At 41.3% G+C, this 17,868-nt stretch overlaps 1 protein-coding gene across 2 annotated transcripts in view; it reads left to right on the forward strand.

Moving 5' to 3' along the window:
- SNTG2 (syntrophin gamma 2) overlaps positions 1-17,868 on the forward strand; it is a 2,000,310-nt gene that overhangs the window by 1,613,162 nt on the left and 369,280 nt on the right. The window lies entirely within an intron of this gene.

Below are 17,868 nucleotides of genomic sequence, written 5' to 3' on the forward strand. Positions count from 1 at the left end.
CCAAATGTTTATTAATGCCTAAAGCGGGATATATTTTGGTGTTAAATATTGGCAATGTTATTGACATATTGATTGGTGTTTTGATCAGTTATCTCGTCCTACGGTGTCTCACCACTGGGCCCAAAGATTCATTGGCCTAAAACGAGTCCTGATGTGTATAGATTAACATAGACGGACGTGTTAACAGTTCCATTCCTGGGGGTGCAGGGGAGGGGAAAGGAAAAGAGTGGGTAAGGGAGTGGGCAGTAGTAAAGCCAGTAACTGTGTTAGATCACAACGTTATGAGCAGGGCAGCACCTTGCTTAAGAACCTGCCCTGAAGCCTGCTTTTTTCTGTTAAGCGTTCCCAGGCAAAAAAAGGGCCCCTTTGTTCTAAGGATCAGCCGGACATCATCAAGTGAGGGGAGGTGGTTTGGGGGAAGAGGGAGCAGCCAAAGAAGACTGACATGGTTCGTCAGGGTTTAGCAAAGCTCAGTCTCCTGGACCTTGAAGCAATGCATCAGGCTGCAAGGTCCGGATATGAGCCCCCCTTCCCTGGGCCTTACTGCCATTATCCAGTGCTCCGTGGCCCAAGGCACAGGGCCTCCCTCTCCTGGGCCTCAATGATGTGAAGCACAGGGGATGAAACCCCCTCACCTGGCCCTCACAGCACAAGATATAGTTTAATAGAAATGGGAAATCAGGTACAGGCCCTGGTGTTAGCTCTAAACGCGATTCTGGGCAAATTATTTAACCTCCTCATGCCTAAAACCCCGCTGACCTTTTGTAATGCCATTGGTACTTTTATAAAGCACTCCAAAGATCTTGGACCGAGCTCGTGCTATATCAAAGTGCAAAAAAAGAAACCACAAAGCCATGTCTCAGGCACCTCACATCCTGGCACTATACATCATGCATGACTCGTGAACCCCATAATAAATGGATGAGTGGAAGGATGGGTGGAAGGAAGAGTGAAAGGGATGATCGATGGATGAGTAAAAGGGTGGATGGAGTGAAAGGATGGATGGATAGATGAGTGAAATAATGGATGAATGGATGTATATATGAATGAATGGATGGATGGATGGATGAGTAAAAGGGTAGATGTAAGGATGGATGAGTGAAATAATGGATGGATGGTTGGATGGATGGTTGGGTGGATGGATGGATGGATAGATGGAGTGAAAGGGTGAATGGTTGGTGTGAAAGGATGGATGGATGGATGAGCTAAAGGATAAATAAATGTGTGGAAGGATGGATTTAAGGATAGATGAGTGAAATAATGGATAGATGTTTGAATGTGAGATTTGAGGGATGGAATAAAGGATGGATGGATGAGTGAAAGTGTGAACGGATGGATGGATGGATGGATGGATGGATTCATGGATGAATGGATGGGCAGATGGATAGATGGATGGATGGATGATTAAGTGAAAGGATTAGTGGATAGGTGAAAGTGTAAATGCATGGATGAGGGAAAGGATGGAGTGAAAGTGTGGATGAATGGATGAGCGATAGGATGGATGGATGATCAAAAGGATAGGTGGATGGAAGAGTGTAATGATGAGTGGGTGGATAGGTTTGGAGATAGATTGATAGCTTTGGATATGGATGGAAACACGTATGGATGGACATACAGAATTGTGAAAGATTGAATGAAAGAATGAATAGATGACAGAATGAAAAGGGGAAATGGTTGATATCAGTGGTTTGAAGGGAGGTTGAAAAGATGAATGGATAGATGCTTAGATAAAAGAGAAAAAAAAGTTCTTTTGAGAAGGGTTGCAATGACTTTTTTGGCTTGCTTGGTGCCATAAAAGCTTTGGTTCAAAGTGGGGGATATTTACATTTTTCGGCTATCCCTTGCCTATGTGAGACGTTTCTGTATTTGCAGTGTGTTTTCTTATGACAAATCTACATCATGTGTATGACATTTTCAGTGCCACCCAACTGCTACTTGAATGCTACACTAGTAATTGTAGTTTGTATCATGTTTTGTTTTAAGTGAAAGGTTCTAAGGAGAGCCTATCAGTACCTTGAGCTGTGCTTGATGCGTGTATTGTGCGTGTAGCAAGAGGCAGGTGTCCAAAATAAACCATGTAATAGTGTATCTCTGTGCCTTCTTCAAAAGCGTTGTAGAGAAAGGTACCTTTGTGACCCCTGCCAGTCTGTGCTAGCCTCCCGATATGGAAAACTTACTGCAGTTCCATGCAATGCACCCATAAACAAAGTCTGAATCCCTACTTTAAGTCCCACTTGTTGTTATACTTATAATGCATCCCCTATAGCGAGTCTGCCACAGCAGCCCCTCGTTAGTTCACCACCATAGCAAGAGCTCTTTAGTAATATCCCCTCACCGATGCAATGCAAGAACTTCTTAATGACTTGAAGAGTATATAAGACCAATTCACCAGGGATGAGTAAGGAGTCTGCTGCCGGTTTCTAGCTAGGAAATAGAGCTGGTCTGCAGTAGTCTTGAGGCAAAACTTACTTGCTAATATTGTTTATTTGTCCAGATGATACAGAGGACTACATTCTCATCTTATAGCAGCAGTAGGAATAAACGGAACTGGTATACTGGTGCAACACACACTTGCATTAACACAGTCACACCAAAGCTGCCCACTGCCTTACCATCACAACTGGCTTCACTAATGGTTCCTGAATAAGAGCATCATAAAACTTTTTTTCCCATCACAGTGCTAGAGATTTATCTGAAAACTGTAATTCTCACTAGCACAGACTTCCACCAGAAGAGTTCTCACGTTTCTTCTTTATACTACATGTAAGTAGTTCTGCTGTTATTTTCTTGCATTCTGGAACTTGACTTTTAATTTTTCCATCATAAATGCAGCAGTACAAGATTCAAATGAAAGGAATAAATCAAATCATGTTTACTTTGGCAACTGTTAAACAGCCTTTTCAGTGCAGGGGTGATTTAAACCTCTTTGATGCATCCCCACATGGAGGCATGGCACATGTCTACAATACACGCTTTGCATTGTTTCTACAGAACTCTGCTGCATTTTTAGTTCTGAACTGTGATTTATAAAGCTTACAAATAAAAATGAAAAGGTACATGCATTTTAACTCACTCTTTATTTTGCTGTTTCCGATTGCGTAATTTCTACCACAGTGATGCCACTCAATTAATATTCCTCAGTGCTCTGGACCTTTTATCATGCACTTATCTGGTAACAATCAGTTAACATTGATGAAGGTAATCCATGTCTGTGAGCGCTGTGCCTAGCTTTTCTGTTCAATGTGACTAATGTAAGCCACTTAATACAGTTTTAAAATAGAAAGACTTATTTGATTTAGGTATTTATCTTTTTATCCATATTACTGATATCCCCACAATGTCACTTGGCGATACCAAAAAAGATTAGAATTCCTGTGATGTCACTTTCTATGTTGTCACTTCTTGTGATGTCACATGCAAATTAGAGGGGCCTCACACCTTCCCTTTGACCAGGGCCCCAAGAATCCTAGGACTGGCCCTGCTGAGAAATCTACTTGTCAGAGAACAGGTGGGAGGACTGAAACTCTCTGCGGATTCATCTCTTTCAGTCCAGCTTATCAGTTTTCTAAAACCCAGTAAACTGAGAATAGAGCTCAGTGAGAATTCCTATGCGATTATGGATCAGGTGTTCACTAATTTAAAAGATGATCTTTCTATTTTCAGACAAAAATGAGCATATCTCTTTTCACATTTGATTTAATTACGCTTGAACTACAGAGGAAGTGACGTCATCTGCTACCAATGCAAATACACCCCCAATCAATCCTCAATGGGGTGGAGCTAACCTTAACTCCAGTAACATTCCCCCACTTATTTGAACTCCGAATTAGCTTCACCTGAGAAATAAGCCTCGGACCCAGACATTTATCAACCTATTCCGGCTATTAATTAGACTTCCTATCCAGACCCTTACAGTTCATTACTGATACTGCCGAGCTTGCCATTTTCTTACCATATTTACCGAAGCTCGCCCGACCTGTGCCGAGCCACTCATTATCAATCAAGGTCCCTACTTATGCCCTTACAACAAACATTTGTCCGAGTTCAAAGCAATTTTTGGGAAAAAAAGGACTCAAACAATGGCTCACAATTCTCCCCTTAATCTAAAACAAGGGACTTGAGAACCGGTGTCCTCTGTTGGTCAGCAGCTTGTAGCAGAAGCAGCAGAGACAGATAAATTGGACTCCACAGCATTCTACCACAGTTTAAGTCAGAAATGTAAAAAATGGCCTGTCATTAGTTGGGAACAAGCCCACGACTGTGACCATCCTGCTTTATTTAATGTTACAAATTCATGCACAGCAAAAGAGGTTAATATCCAAGAGAAGAGGTCATTGGTGAAAGACATCGGTTCTATTATCTTCCATTGCATTAAAGCATCTCTCCAGTGAGTACGAACCGATTCTAATAGGAGGTATTAAAGGAGCACTTGCAGGTGAAGAACAAGGGAGAAGACAAAATACATTTTTGTATCGTGGTCTGTGTGGTCATATTATTTGTTAGTGATGCCAGAAAAAGAGGTGGCTCATTCCTAAGAGACAGATGTAGGAGGAGCAGGTGTATCATTTCAACACCCGTCATTTATATGGCATATTTTCATATTTGTCTTATGATAACAACACTATCTGAACCCCTGACTGTAAGAGCTCTAATTGATTCAGACGTTTTTGATGTTTCATCAATTATGAATTTCTAAAGGAGAAATAGAATCCCATTTGGGTGAAAGAGAAGCCCTGAAGAAATTCATGGAAGACCTCTGGTAAGGTTTAGTAGAAGACTTTGCTTTTACTGATGTTAACATACAATGAGCACATTGAAAAGATTAACTTGGATGTGTTCCAACATTTCTTGTGGTGCTAGGCTGTTATACACCCATGATAGACTGGTGTCTGCAATCATTAACCTTCTCTTCAGAACATTATCGTGACAACATTTATTTAAGATCTACCAAATATATGTCATAGCATCAGATATATCGGCCTTAAGTCCTCCTTCTCAGCCTTAGATGTCCTACAAGAACAAGAGTAAGTTAAGGAAAATTATGGCATACCTGTTGTTTGCACACATTTACTTGATGTATACAGTAGGAGGAGGTAATACGCATTACCCCTATATCTGGAGTAAAATTTAACAATCAGTGTGATTCTGGATGCAGCTAATCCAGATAGAAGAATTGTCCACTGACTATAAGGGAGAATTACATTTTATGACTAAACCATAAAGAAACCCTGTAGAAAGGAGTTATTTAGCATTTCACTTCTATGGCATGAGCCCAGATATTTTTTTTTATTGAAGCTAATGGCAACTAAAGACTCCACAATTCATGCCCCGTATGCTCATATTCATCTTTTTAGATCAAAGATAGCGAAGATATTTTTGAAGTTGGGTATGAATGGAGTCTACAATACATTGACAATTCAAAGAGATGAGCTGAATATAGTGTTTAATGTATGTTGAATGAGAGCGGATTTCCAGAAGGTGAATGTCATAGCTGAATGTCTCAGTTAATCGAATATTAAGGTGATGTAAAGATTTGTAGGATTTGTGAAATTCTATAGGTATTTCACAGAGATCATCTTAACAATCATTGCACCAATAATTCAACTAAGCAGGAAGGAGAAGCCGTTTCAATCAGGAGAAAAGCAAAAATTGCCTTCATTCCTGCACCATCTTAAGATACCTAGACATACAACTTCCATTTATCATTTTGATCAATGCTTCATCATATACTATCAGAGCAATGGAAACATACATTTCCTATGTACGATTGAGAGCATCTGGCCATCAAAGGGTAGAGGATTTCTCACAAGATCACAGTGTCAACTGAGTGTTAGAACTTGTAGGTAATTCCAAAAAATTTATTTACACAAGATATGCATTCTAGTCATTGCTCTTTTTATTATTAGCTTGAATATGACCCACCCTGGACACACTGGACGCCCCTACAAATGTGGCAACAACACCACAGCCAGACCCTGAAGCCCAAACCTGTGCCCCAGTGACCCATCAATCAGAGTTGTGCTGTATAGTACAGAGCCAGAGTGAAGGTGACCCACCCCAGACAAAGGAGGTCCTGCTGCTACTGAGAGTGGGCACACTGTGTCAAGGGTATAGGCACAGGGGGCCAGGGGCAGTGGGAGGGGAACCATGGCCCAAGGGTCAGGACAGCCACACCAACTGACTACCCAGGAGGGCCGTCAACCAAGTACTGGTTGTATACCAGCACACCGAGAACACAGTGGCCCAGATCATCACTACTGTGCAGGAGACCCAGCAGCTGCAAGGGCAATAGTTTTAAGAGGCCATGCAACAGTGGCAGGCCCACAATACCACCATGGCCTCCATAGCAGGGGTGCTCAAGGACCTGACCACTGTCATGTGTGAATCTACCACCCACCAGCAGGCCCCTACCACTGGCCACATCCCATCACAACCCTCTATGTCAGTGGCAACCAGTGGCATGGAGGCCCGTCCCAGGAGACTTCCCACTACTTCTGGTGGTCAAGAGTGACAAAAACTGTTAGTAACTAGGGGTGTGTGAAATGTGCATAATTTGCTTGTGCGTAGTTCCGTCAAATTTTGGGAAAATTATATGTAATGGTATGAAATGCAGATCCATCATTTAGCTCTGTATTTTAGCGTGAAATGCGTTGCCCTGTCATTTTGTTATGCAACAATGAATTTCAAGCTGAAAAAGGCATACAAACCACAATTGCTGCTAACATCAGTTGTTCACATTGTTCTACATTCCTGCGCTTTATTTTGCCATGAATGGTGGCATAATTAAATGACATATGGTATGATTTCAGGAATTTTGTGTAACAAGCCTAATATGAAATTTCTCTAATTACACTGCCATATTTAAAATTTTGCACAGGTCTAATAACTACTACATAAATTGATGTACTAATTCTGTTGAAGCAGAGAGCGCCTATGCTAGAACAGCAGAATTATTACAATCTTTGTCATTTACAGGGCAACCATAGTCCATGATTTCAATGGAATACACAGTAGAACTAGCCAGATTATTTGGGCATACTTTGTTACTGGTAGTGGTGGCCCATTTACTCCTTATTAAATTACCAACAGCTATATAACTGGCAAAATGTTATGAAGCGTTTATTATTTGATATTCATATGTAGTGAGCTACATATCATCCAGTCACAAAACATATCTTGTGACCATAAATACCATGTATCTCCCTTTATGTGGATAACCCATAATGCTACTAAACCATACCAATCTGAAAAAAATCATAGCACAATATTTCAGATGGGAGCTTATATTTCAGGATAAAGAACAACCTGCCTATATGTTGAGTTACCCTCAAAGTATGTCCCCCAAAATTATGTGACACAGATTGTGAGAATTTGACTTCCTGTGTCACTTCTGGGCACAAGAGAGTAAAAGTACCAAACTACAGCACTGTCACACTACCTTTTGGAAACAGCAATATGTAAAAAGGCTAAAGATGTGAATAGGACTAAATAGATTAAAAAAATAATATGCATGTGTGATTTCCTTTGCCCTGGAAATCAGCACAATGGCTGTTTTCTAGTCCAATAGTTACTTTGTATGCTAAAACAGACTACCTAACCATAAATTCCTCTGAACAAACTGGCCCCTGCATCAGCTACAGTGCCATAAAATATCTGCCTTGAAAACAAAGGTCTCCCATTTGACAACATACAAAAGTGATGGGTGGATTGTTTAAATTAATCTCAGCCACAAATATTTATTCTGGTTTGCTTTAGAGGCCATTGTCTCTTTCCCACCCTACCGCCGCAGACAGGGACCAGTCATTTGAAAATCAGAGTTGGTCTCGCTAGTAGCTATAGGCCCGCTTGAACTGCCACTCTAAATGGGAAACAGGCAACCCCAGAATGGTTTGTGCATATTTGGGCCAAGGCAGTATGGTTGTGGAAATAAATCCCATGACACAGCGAGTACAGTAACAAAATATATTAATAGATTGAAGAATGGATGAAATGTGTGAATGAGGTTATTAGACTCTTCCAGGTGCCTAGATATATTCTCAGGTATCTGTCAAACAACGTGTGATTTTTATCTGAGGCTTGTATCATGATTATATCAATCTATAAAAAGTGACAAATTATCTTTAAAGCAGGTGGTGGGTTAAATGGTAAGTTGTTGTCTTTTGGGAATTTTATTTTTTTGTGATACGTAGAAGCATTGTTAGACCTGACATCCTTGGTGTAGTCTTCCTCCATCCTTTTTATTTTACACCTCTTGTTTTCTGAATTAGTTTTTGCTGGTATTAGGACTGTGTTCACTTTACCATTGCTAGCAGTGCTAAAATGCGTGTCCTCACTCCCTTAAACCTGGTAAAATCGGCCTACACCCGATTGGTGCATTTAATGTACTTGTATGTCCCTAATAAAATGGTAGGGCACATACCCAGGGTCTGGGGCATTTAATTCACTTGCATGTCCATAATAAAATGGTAGGGCACATACCCAGGGACTGTAAATGAAATGCTACTGATAACGCGTCCCTTTATGATCATTTATTACACATCAGGACTCGTTTTAGGCCAATGAATCTTTTGACCCAGTTGAGAGACACCTTAGGACGAGATAGCTAATCAATATGTCAATCAATATGTTAATAATGTCATCAGTATTTATCACAACAATACATTTTACTTTAGTTAAAGTCATGAATCAAATCAAGACACTACCATGACCTTTCAGCCATGAATAACCACACCGATTTAGTAGAATGTTATGAGTTTTATTCCCTATTAATTACAGTCTAAAAGCAGATGCGTTAATCTCAATACCAAGAAACATAATAGCATAGTCACGATATGGCAACTTTGATAAGCTTTCATTAAAGCAAGAATCACAAACATCAGAACATAACACGGCGTGAACGTAGGTCAAATTCAGCAGAGTGTCAATAATGCGTCAGTTCAACAAAGCATAGTCTCGGTCGTTTGTCTATTTGCGTCCGTTTTGGTGAACACCTGTCCTAGCCACTGATTAGCATTCGCATGTTGGGCTTCATGCAAAACAATTTAGAACAACAATTTGGAAAACATCTAACTATGGTCGCTGTCAAAAGTAAGCAGTTGGTACCTAGAAAGGAAAAGCAAACAGACAAATCACAAATGCATTGTCATAATTACCCTCCAAGGTTTAGGTCAGCGCACAGGTTTAGTCTTCATCTTCAGGACATCAATCAATTCGCCATCAGTCAACACTCAGCTCCGGGGCAAAGGGCACTTCCCTCATAAGGAGGTAAAGTGTAACATGGACAAAACTAAGGGCGAGGATGGTTTTAAGTAAAGTAACAAGTCACCAAACAGAGTGACAGAGTTTTTGAATAAAATCAATAGCATTCCCTAACCCACCTAAATGACTCCCCGTGACATGGGTTTTTATCCCTTTTTAATTGTACATTCCCCCAAAATTCTATTGGACATTTGTTATACCCTACTATCTTGAACCTATCAGAAAATACATTAGGTAACCCAACTCTTCACCCCATATTATTTTACAAGTCTTTGATTGGTCTTCATAATTGACGTCTTGCGAGTTGGCACGTCCGGAATGATTTCATCTTTCTGTAATTCTTTGCACATCTTTAGGTCAGCAGTTCCATTTTCTTCACCTGTTTGAATGACCTTGTACATTACATTAATCTACACTGTTTCAATTTGCTTTTAACATTTACTCTGCGCACAATGAAGAATGCTTGAGAACGGATCTAACATGGTTACATTCATCTTCTAATTTGAAGAAAACGATCGTGCAGGGTCGTGTCCCTTTGTGAGTCAGCATACTGAAAAATAGAAAAATGCATTTAATATGAGAGGCAAGCAGCTAAGCTTCGGCTCATGCTAACTTAAGGCCTATGAGGATTTCAGCACAGATTCAATAACGCAGTCATTAGTACAAAATTATTTAAACACAATATAAACATTTTAGTCATCATTATTAGTCTACGTATACATTGGCGGCCACTCCCCGTGGTCACATTTCAAGTGCACGTTTAAGCAAAAATTATTATTATAGTTTCTATGCAGCATTATCACACATTAATTCATAAACATTTCATGTTAATGTAGATTGTATAAGTTACACTCTCTCAGTTCCTCCTCTGATGACGTCCGTCCTCATCACACAAACCTTTCCCTTTCACTTTAATTTTTCACTTTACGCATAATGCACATTTCAACATCTTGTCCGTTGTGTGAACTCTCCCAAATTTCAGTAAACATTTTCTCCCTTTTATTTTCTTGATGCTTTTTACTCCTCTTGTTCCAATTTCTTTTAATTTTGTCATTAATTTTGCAAGCTCCCCATAATCCTAATAGACAGGCTAGAACAATTAATAGACCACCTAATATTTTTGCAAGTACCCCATCCCAAATATTGCTAAACCAGCTCCTTACTCTGGCAATTTCCCTTCCTAACTTCTCCCACACTCCAGGTCCCTTCAAATCCTTCAAATCTGCACTATCTTTAGTTAGGTTAGTAAGCATTCCTCTTATCTTTTTACTATTGTCTGGTATATATGAGCAACAATGACGCTCGTTGAGCATCTTGCAGACTCCACCACTATTTGCTAAAAGAATGTCTAAAGCAAGACGATTTTGAAGAATCATAGCTCTTTCCGCAGCAAGTTCAGTATCCATCAGGAGTATAGCCCCTGTAAAATTTGCCCGCATGTTATCCACAATAGTAGACAACTTTTGAATCTTTACGGAGTTTAAGATAACCCCTACTGAAGGAATTATGGCTCCAAATATGTCACCAACGACAGCAACCACTGTCTCTCGTTTTTGTCTAGCATGTGCAATTCAGACGTTTTAGGTATTTGCTTTAAGTCATCAATCTGGTAAATCTTTGGGAAAACTATTCCCAAATAACATGTCCCATACCATCCCTTAGGGAGACGGTAATAAGCATTAAGTCCACAGATATAATAGATCCCAGGGATCGCTGGGTCCTGTCCATTTAACATGAATGTCCATTTACTCTGAAACAAAAACACATGTCTGCATTCACTCGTTCCCACAAATAAAGTGTCCTTCTCAGATTTCGGCCTATATATACAAAGCCTTCCTACATGTAAAGCACCTATAGCTAGCTTGCCTTGTGTCTTTACTGCAGTGTAAGCATAATCATTTGCATAGGTGCGTTTCTCTAACCCTTTCTCTAATCTTTCTTTCATTGCTTTGCGTCCATCATCAGTGTGATCTAGAAAGCTTTTCTCTACAGGTGTCAATAAGCAAGTCAGATTATTACGGTGTGCATAAGCTGTTCCAAATGTAAGTGTCAGTTCAAAGAACCCTCTTACTAATTTTATACTATGCTATTTAGCTAACTTGTTCAGAAATTCAATTACAGGCACAAAAGAGAACACTACATCCAAATTTGAATAGAAATATTGCACATGCTCTTGATTATAGAATCTTGATAATAGCAAGCTACAACGTATCCCATACGTTAATGGAAGGCTATGATAGGTAACCCCTTCTTGCACTGATGAAGGAATCTTCATGCACACATAACAGTTTTTCGCATCCATGGTCTCAACGTATTCATTCAGCAAGCGATAGAAGACATTAGTGGAAAGTTCCCCCTTTGAGTTAGTTCCCTCATGCAAGTATTTTGCATCCTGCTCAAACTTTCCCCACGGTGTTAGTGTTGCAGTCTCAGGTTTTGAAGCATTGTTATTCTCTTTCTCATCCAACCACAGCATTCCCACAATCACACCTACAATTAATATTGCCCACTCATTACCTATTATAAGACTCAACCAACCACACACTTTACCCTTTTTGTTACTACCACTATTATAAGCCATGTCTGTAAAGAATCAGATAGCAGAACAATAATCAATTGAGGATGATGTAAAATTCTCTCTTTTTTTTTTTTCTTGATGCAAAAGTCTCTTTCTCTCTGCGTATATTTACAGCGTTTTACTCACTCCAGGACCCTTTTGTCAAATCAGGTTAGCAGCTTGTCATAATCAGGTTTTCAAAGTTAATTCAGGTTATCAGTGTCACATCCGGTAATTTATAAGTCTCTTTCTTAGCTTTTCCAACGTTCAATTTCTTTTCAATTTCAGTTTTAAAACAGTCTCTTTTCCTGATTCATTTCAGGTACTGTAGTATTGGCCTGGTACTTCTCAATCAAAACAGAACGCTAAGAATTCCTGTTGCCATTCAGATGTTGTTGCATATGCCCATTCAGGACCTTCTATTTGCGGTTCTCTTTCTTTTCAATCGGCGTTCGCCTTGAAATTCTCCTTCCCTCAGATCCTCTGTCCTTGTGGTATCGGTTTCTTCTGTTATTGTTTTACCTGGTACATTCTTTTCTTTTGCAGCCTGCTTCTCTGGCCAGTTATCTCCCTTATGTGTCTTTTTCCTGCTTGTCCTTTCAGTATGCTGAACAGCACCCTCCTCTTGTGCTATAGTGTTTTCTCTTGATGGACCTGCAATTGGCTCAGGGGATGTCGGTGTACTTTGATTTCTCTCTACTATTTCCCCTTCTTCTTCTGGATCTGTAACGGGTTCAAGCTCTAACCCGTATCCGTCTGCTTCTGGGAGAACCTCTCCTTGATTTAGTTCTCCTGCTGCCTCTACTGAGATAGGCAAATTGTCACCTCTCTCGAACTCGTTTACTGTTTGAGGGACAAGGCTGTTCTCAGTGGGCTCGCCTGCAGTCTCAGTTCTCTCTTGGCTATTTTCAGGCCCTGAGACTTCCCTCTCTCGAACTGTTGAGTCAGAAACTTCAAGTTCCTCATCAGATGGACACGTTACCTTCTTTGTGTGACTGGCATGTATCCAGTTTGGAACGCCTGCAAATTTCACTGCAGTGGTTGTTGTCAATATTACTTGATATGGCCCCTTCCAGCGCGGCTCCAAACACGATTTTCTCACATGCTTCTTGACAACCACCCAGTCACCGGCTTGCAGGGTGTGACCTGGATCACTGATCGGTGGCAATGTGTTCGCTTCCACCTGGTGAGAAAAAGAGCGAACCACATCAGCCAAACCTTTACAGTAGTCCAACACCATATCATCCGTGATATTTACATGAGCATTTGCAGGTACTGCGGGCAGACTCATAGCTCTACCCATAAGCATCTCGTGGGGTGATAGTCCTGTCTTCTTATCAGGGGTGTTCCTCATTGACATCAGCACTAAGGGCAATGCATCTGGCCATTTCATATTGGTAGCTGCGCACATCTTCGCCATTCTCTATTTTAAGGTACCATTCATTTGTTCTACTAGTCCTGATGCTTCAGGACGGTAGCTACAATGCAGCTTCTGTTCAATGTCTAATGCGGCACACAAGAGCTTAATCACCTCGTTATCGAAGTGTCTGCCCCTATCTGATTCTATAGAGACCGGGAACCGAACCTGGGTATTAGTTCCCTAAGCAGCAGCTTTGCGACTGTGAGACTGCCGTTTCTACGTGTGGGGTAAGCTTCAAACCAGTGGCTGAAAACACACACAATCACCAACACGTACTTCAGTCCTCCACAAACAGGCATTTCAATGAAATCCATTTGCATATTGCTAAATGGACCACCAGCTCTCCCTATGTGGCTCAATGTTAGCACAGTCCCTTTTCTGGCATTCATCTGTTGACAGACGATGCACCTGTGACAGGTAACCTCTGCGGCATGTCTGAATTTTGGGTTAAACCAGTCAATCTTTAATGACCTGATCATTGCATCTCTCCCAGGATGTGCCTGTCCGTGGTAGAGCCTCGCAAATTGTGACAGAAGACTGTTTGGCAAAACCAGTTTCCCTTCTTCTGAGACCCACAAGTCATCAGCTCTTTGTACGCATTGTATTCTCTGCCAGGAGCGTTTTTCATCTTTGCTAGCACGACCCTGTAGTGTCTTTAGCTCATCTAGTGTATCGATCACCCTTAATGCAAGATTCAAACAGATGTCATTTTCAGTTTGCGGTAACAATTCCCACTGGTCCTTGAACGATATACAGTTCAATGCACAAAATCTTGTGACTTGATCTGCATAGCTGTTTCCTATGGACACAAAGTCTTGCGACTTAACATGAGCATTGCATTTTACCACGGCAATTTCAAGAGGTAACTGAATCGCATGTAACAAATCCTTAATTTGTTCACCATTTTTCACAGGAGAACCAGAAGAGGTCATGAAACCTCTCTGTGACCACAATTGGCCAAAATCATGTACAATTCCAAATCCGTATCTGCTGTCAGTATAGATAGTGACTCTCAGATTTTCAGCTGCGTGGCATGCCTTAGTAAGGGCAATTAATTCTGCCACTTGTGCGGAATACACTCTCTCGAGAGCCAGGAAGCTTCAATAATACCAGCTATGGTACACACAGCGTAACCGGCTCTCAGCATTCCAACTGAGTCTCTCAGACAGGATCCATCAACAAACATAATGCAGTCATTTTCTTTTAACTGCATATCTTGAATATCAGGTCGGGGATTGGTACATAGTTCTGTTACCTCAAGACAATCATGCTCTACTTCCTCTTCATTATTAATGTTGGTATTCTCAACAGGAAGCAGAGTTAATACAGTACATCGCTTCAGTGAAACATTAGGTAACCCCAATATAATTGTCTCATATCTGGTAAGTCGGGCATTTGTCATGTGCTGAGTTTTGGTTTGAGACAATAAAATTTCAACTGAATGTGGAACCATTACTGTCAAGGGATTTCCCATCGCTATGCCTTCACACTGCGTGAGGCTTTGACCAACTGCTGCAACTGCGCGTAAACAACCCGGTAAGGCTGCTGCGACGGGGTCCAAGTTAGCTGAAAAACATGCTACAGGGCGGTTTGCACCTCCATGGACCTGTGTTAAGACAGACAAAAAACAAGCATCACGTTCATGACAAAATAGTAGAAAAGGTTTCGTGTAATCAGGCATACCCAAAGCTGGTGCCCTGCACATGCACTCTCTCAATTCCATGAATGACTCAAGCTCTTCTTTGGATAGGGTTATGGTGTACGGTTCATCTTTAATCTCTTTGCCTGTTAGTTTTATCAATGGTTTTGAGATAATCGAGAAGTTGGGTATCCACTGGCTACAGTAACCCACCATTCCCAAAAACATCCTAACATCTCTCTTTGTTGTCGGGGGTTCATTTGCAAAATGGCTGTCACCCTTTCCTTCGATATTCTCCTAGACCCTCTCTCAATCAAGTGTCCTAAGTATTTCACCTCTTTCTGGCAGTACTGCAGCTTCTTGGGTGACACTTTATGTCCGTTCTTTCCCAAATGATTCAATAAGGCTATTGTATCATATTTACAGTCATCTTTTGTACTGGACGCAATCAGCAAATCGTCAATGTACTGTACTAGAGTTGAATTGAAAGGCAGTATTAGGGATTCTAAGTCCTTTTTCAATATCTGATTAAAGATGGACGGTGACTCAGAAAACCCTTGAGGAATTCTGCACCAACTGTATACCTTGTCCAGGAATTTGAAACTGAATAAAAACTGGCTGTCCTCATGAAGAGGCACCGAAAAGAAGGCTTGTGACAGGTCTACAACGGTGAACCATTCAGCATCACGCGGGACCTGAAACATAATCACTGCTTGATTGGGCACTATGGGGCAACACTTCACCACAATCTTGTTTATTTTTCTCAAGTCCTGCACAATTCCAACCTTTCCACAAGGCTTTTTCAGACCCATTATCGCTGAATTACATGGGCTGCTCAATACCTCCTTCAGGACTCCCTGTTTCACGAAGTCTGCGAATATTTGTGCCACCTGGATAAGAACATCTTGTGCCATATGATATTGTGGCACCTGAGGAAATACTGCATTTGGCTTTACTTGAACTTTAACTGGTTCCACTCCTTTTATCAGTCCCCCTTCCTTTCCTGTCAAATCCCACACCTTCTCTGTCACTGTTCCCTGTAATTCAGCCGGTAAATCAGTCACTGTAAGCATCGGGAATAATGTTATCAAAGGGTAATCTTCATTTGCGGTTTCTGTCTCTAATTCTGAGAACTGTGCATCATCCCTTTCATCGTCACTGTTTGTCTGCACCCCAATTCCATCATTGGAACAGGTAATCGAGCATTTCGTTTTTCACAGTAAGTCTCTTCCCAGTAGGAATACCGGACTTGAATCACAGACTAAAAACTTATGCAGTCCCTGGAAGTTGCCGATCTCAACTTGCACTGGATCTGTAATTGGATTCGTCAAGTATTGGTTAGCTACTCCGACCACTCTTATGGTACGCCCCGAAAGTGGCAATTTCAGAACCTCTGCACTTCTGACTGTAGAGCATGTAGCTCCGGTGTCAACCAAAAATGAAACCTTGTGACCCATTACCTTTCCCTCTACATAGGGTCCCCTCTGATCTACCTTTAGGGACGCTGCAAGCCTGCACTCTTCACTGTCTGAACTGTCATCCGACCATTCCTCATTCATTCCATCTTCACCACGCAATGGGAATTTGCTGTACTGTATTATTTTGGCTCATCACTTGACCTGTGACCTGCTGAGGAAGCATCACCTGTTGCTGTCCCATTGGAGCCATTGGTAGTTGCATTTGCTGTCTAGGTATTTGGGAACCTGCTGTTGTACTTGCTGCATTTGCACTGGCTGAACACGCGGCATTTGCATTTGCTGCATGGGCTGTAACCCTTCCATCTGAACCATGTTATTTTGAAAGTTTGGGTTTTGATTTCTCAACTTTGGACCTCTCATATTTTGTAATGTACCGACATTAGTGCTTTGTTGAACAACACCATCCTGCACCACATTTAGGCATTCCCGCTTCCAATGCCCCATGCCCCCGCACGCGTGACATGGTGACATCTTTTTCATCCCTTGTACATCATTTTTAACTACAACAGTATTCAAGTCTGGACCGCGATTCACGAAACCTCAACCTCTTGGTTGTGCCTGAAACACACCAGTCCCTTGCGGTTGCGCTGTATCATCTGCTAAATCCCATTTCCCTGCATTCCTGCCTGTGCAGCCCTTATCTGCATCACCATCACTTTCTCCTTCAACTTTTTCTGCTTCAGCTCAATCTCATCACTACAGTAGTTTGCATACTGTAACACCTTGTCAATTGGCTTCGCTTGCCAACAGATCAAATGATTCTTAATCATCTGGCTAACCTCTGGTCTCAACCCTTCAACAAATCTGAACACAAGATGGTTCATGTCTTTCAGCTCAATTGTCTCAGTACCACTGTGATGTTTGAATGCCTTCAACAACTTCTCATAATAAGCATGTATTGATTCTTTAACCTCTTGTGAGGTCGGGTCTATTTTCTGCCAATCAGTCACTTTCGGCGACCCTTTCTGCTTCAAAAACTCAATCAGTTTATGATAGTACTTCATCAACTCCTCAGAGGGTGCTCCGGTCACTTTATCCCTTGCCGGCTCCTGTGTCGGCCAGTCTACCCCTCTCTTGCACTCAAGCCATAAGTCGGGCGGAACAATGATTTCAAACAAGGTATTCAAGTCTTCCCAGAGACACTTCGCAAGCTTTACAAATCTGTTTGTTGATACCACTCACTCGGTTTCTCCCTCAACCTGGGATAATCATTTGTAAAAGATAGGATGTCTCCCCTGGACCACGGTACGTGAATTAAAACCCCACCAGCTGTCTCTCTCATTGGTAGCATTTTTACTGATTCCGTATCTGGTGTAGTTTTAGCTTTACTTGATCCTGGGCTGTCACCTTTCTCCTTGTCTCTTTTCTTAGCCCATCTGCCTTCCCACTTTTCTAATGCTCCCCAGATTTGCGCACTTTGCAATATTTCCTTTAAATGTGCTTTCATTCCGGCAGACCTCATGTGCTCAAAGTCTTTTGAATCAAAGTCTAACCTGTAACTTCTTTTCAAATGTTT

Source organism: Pleurodeles waltl, chromosome 5 (genome assembly GCF_031143425.1).
Source record: "Pleurodeles waltl isolate 20211129_DDA chromosome 5, aPleWal1.hap1.20221129, whole genome shotgun sequence".
Taxonomy (NCBI): domain Eukaryota; kingdom Metazoa; phylum Chordata; class Amphibia; order Caudata; family Salamandridae; genus Pleurodeles; species Pleurodeles waltl.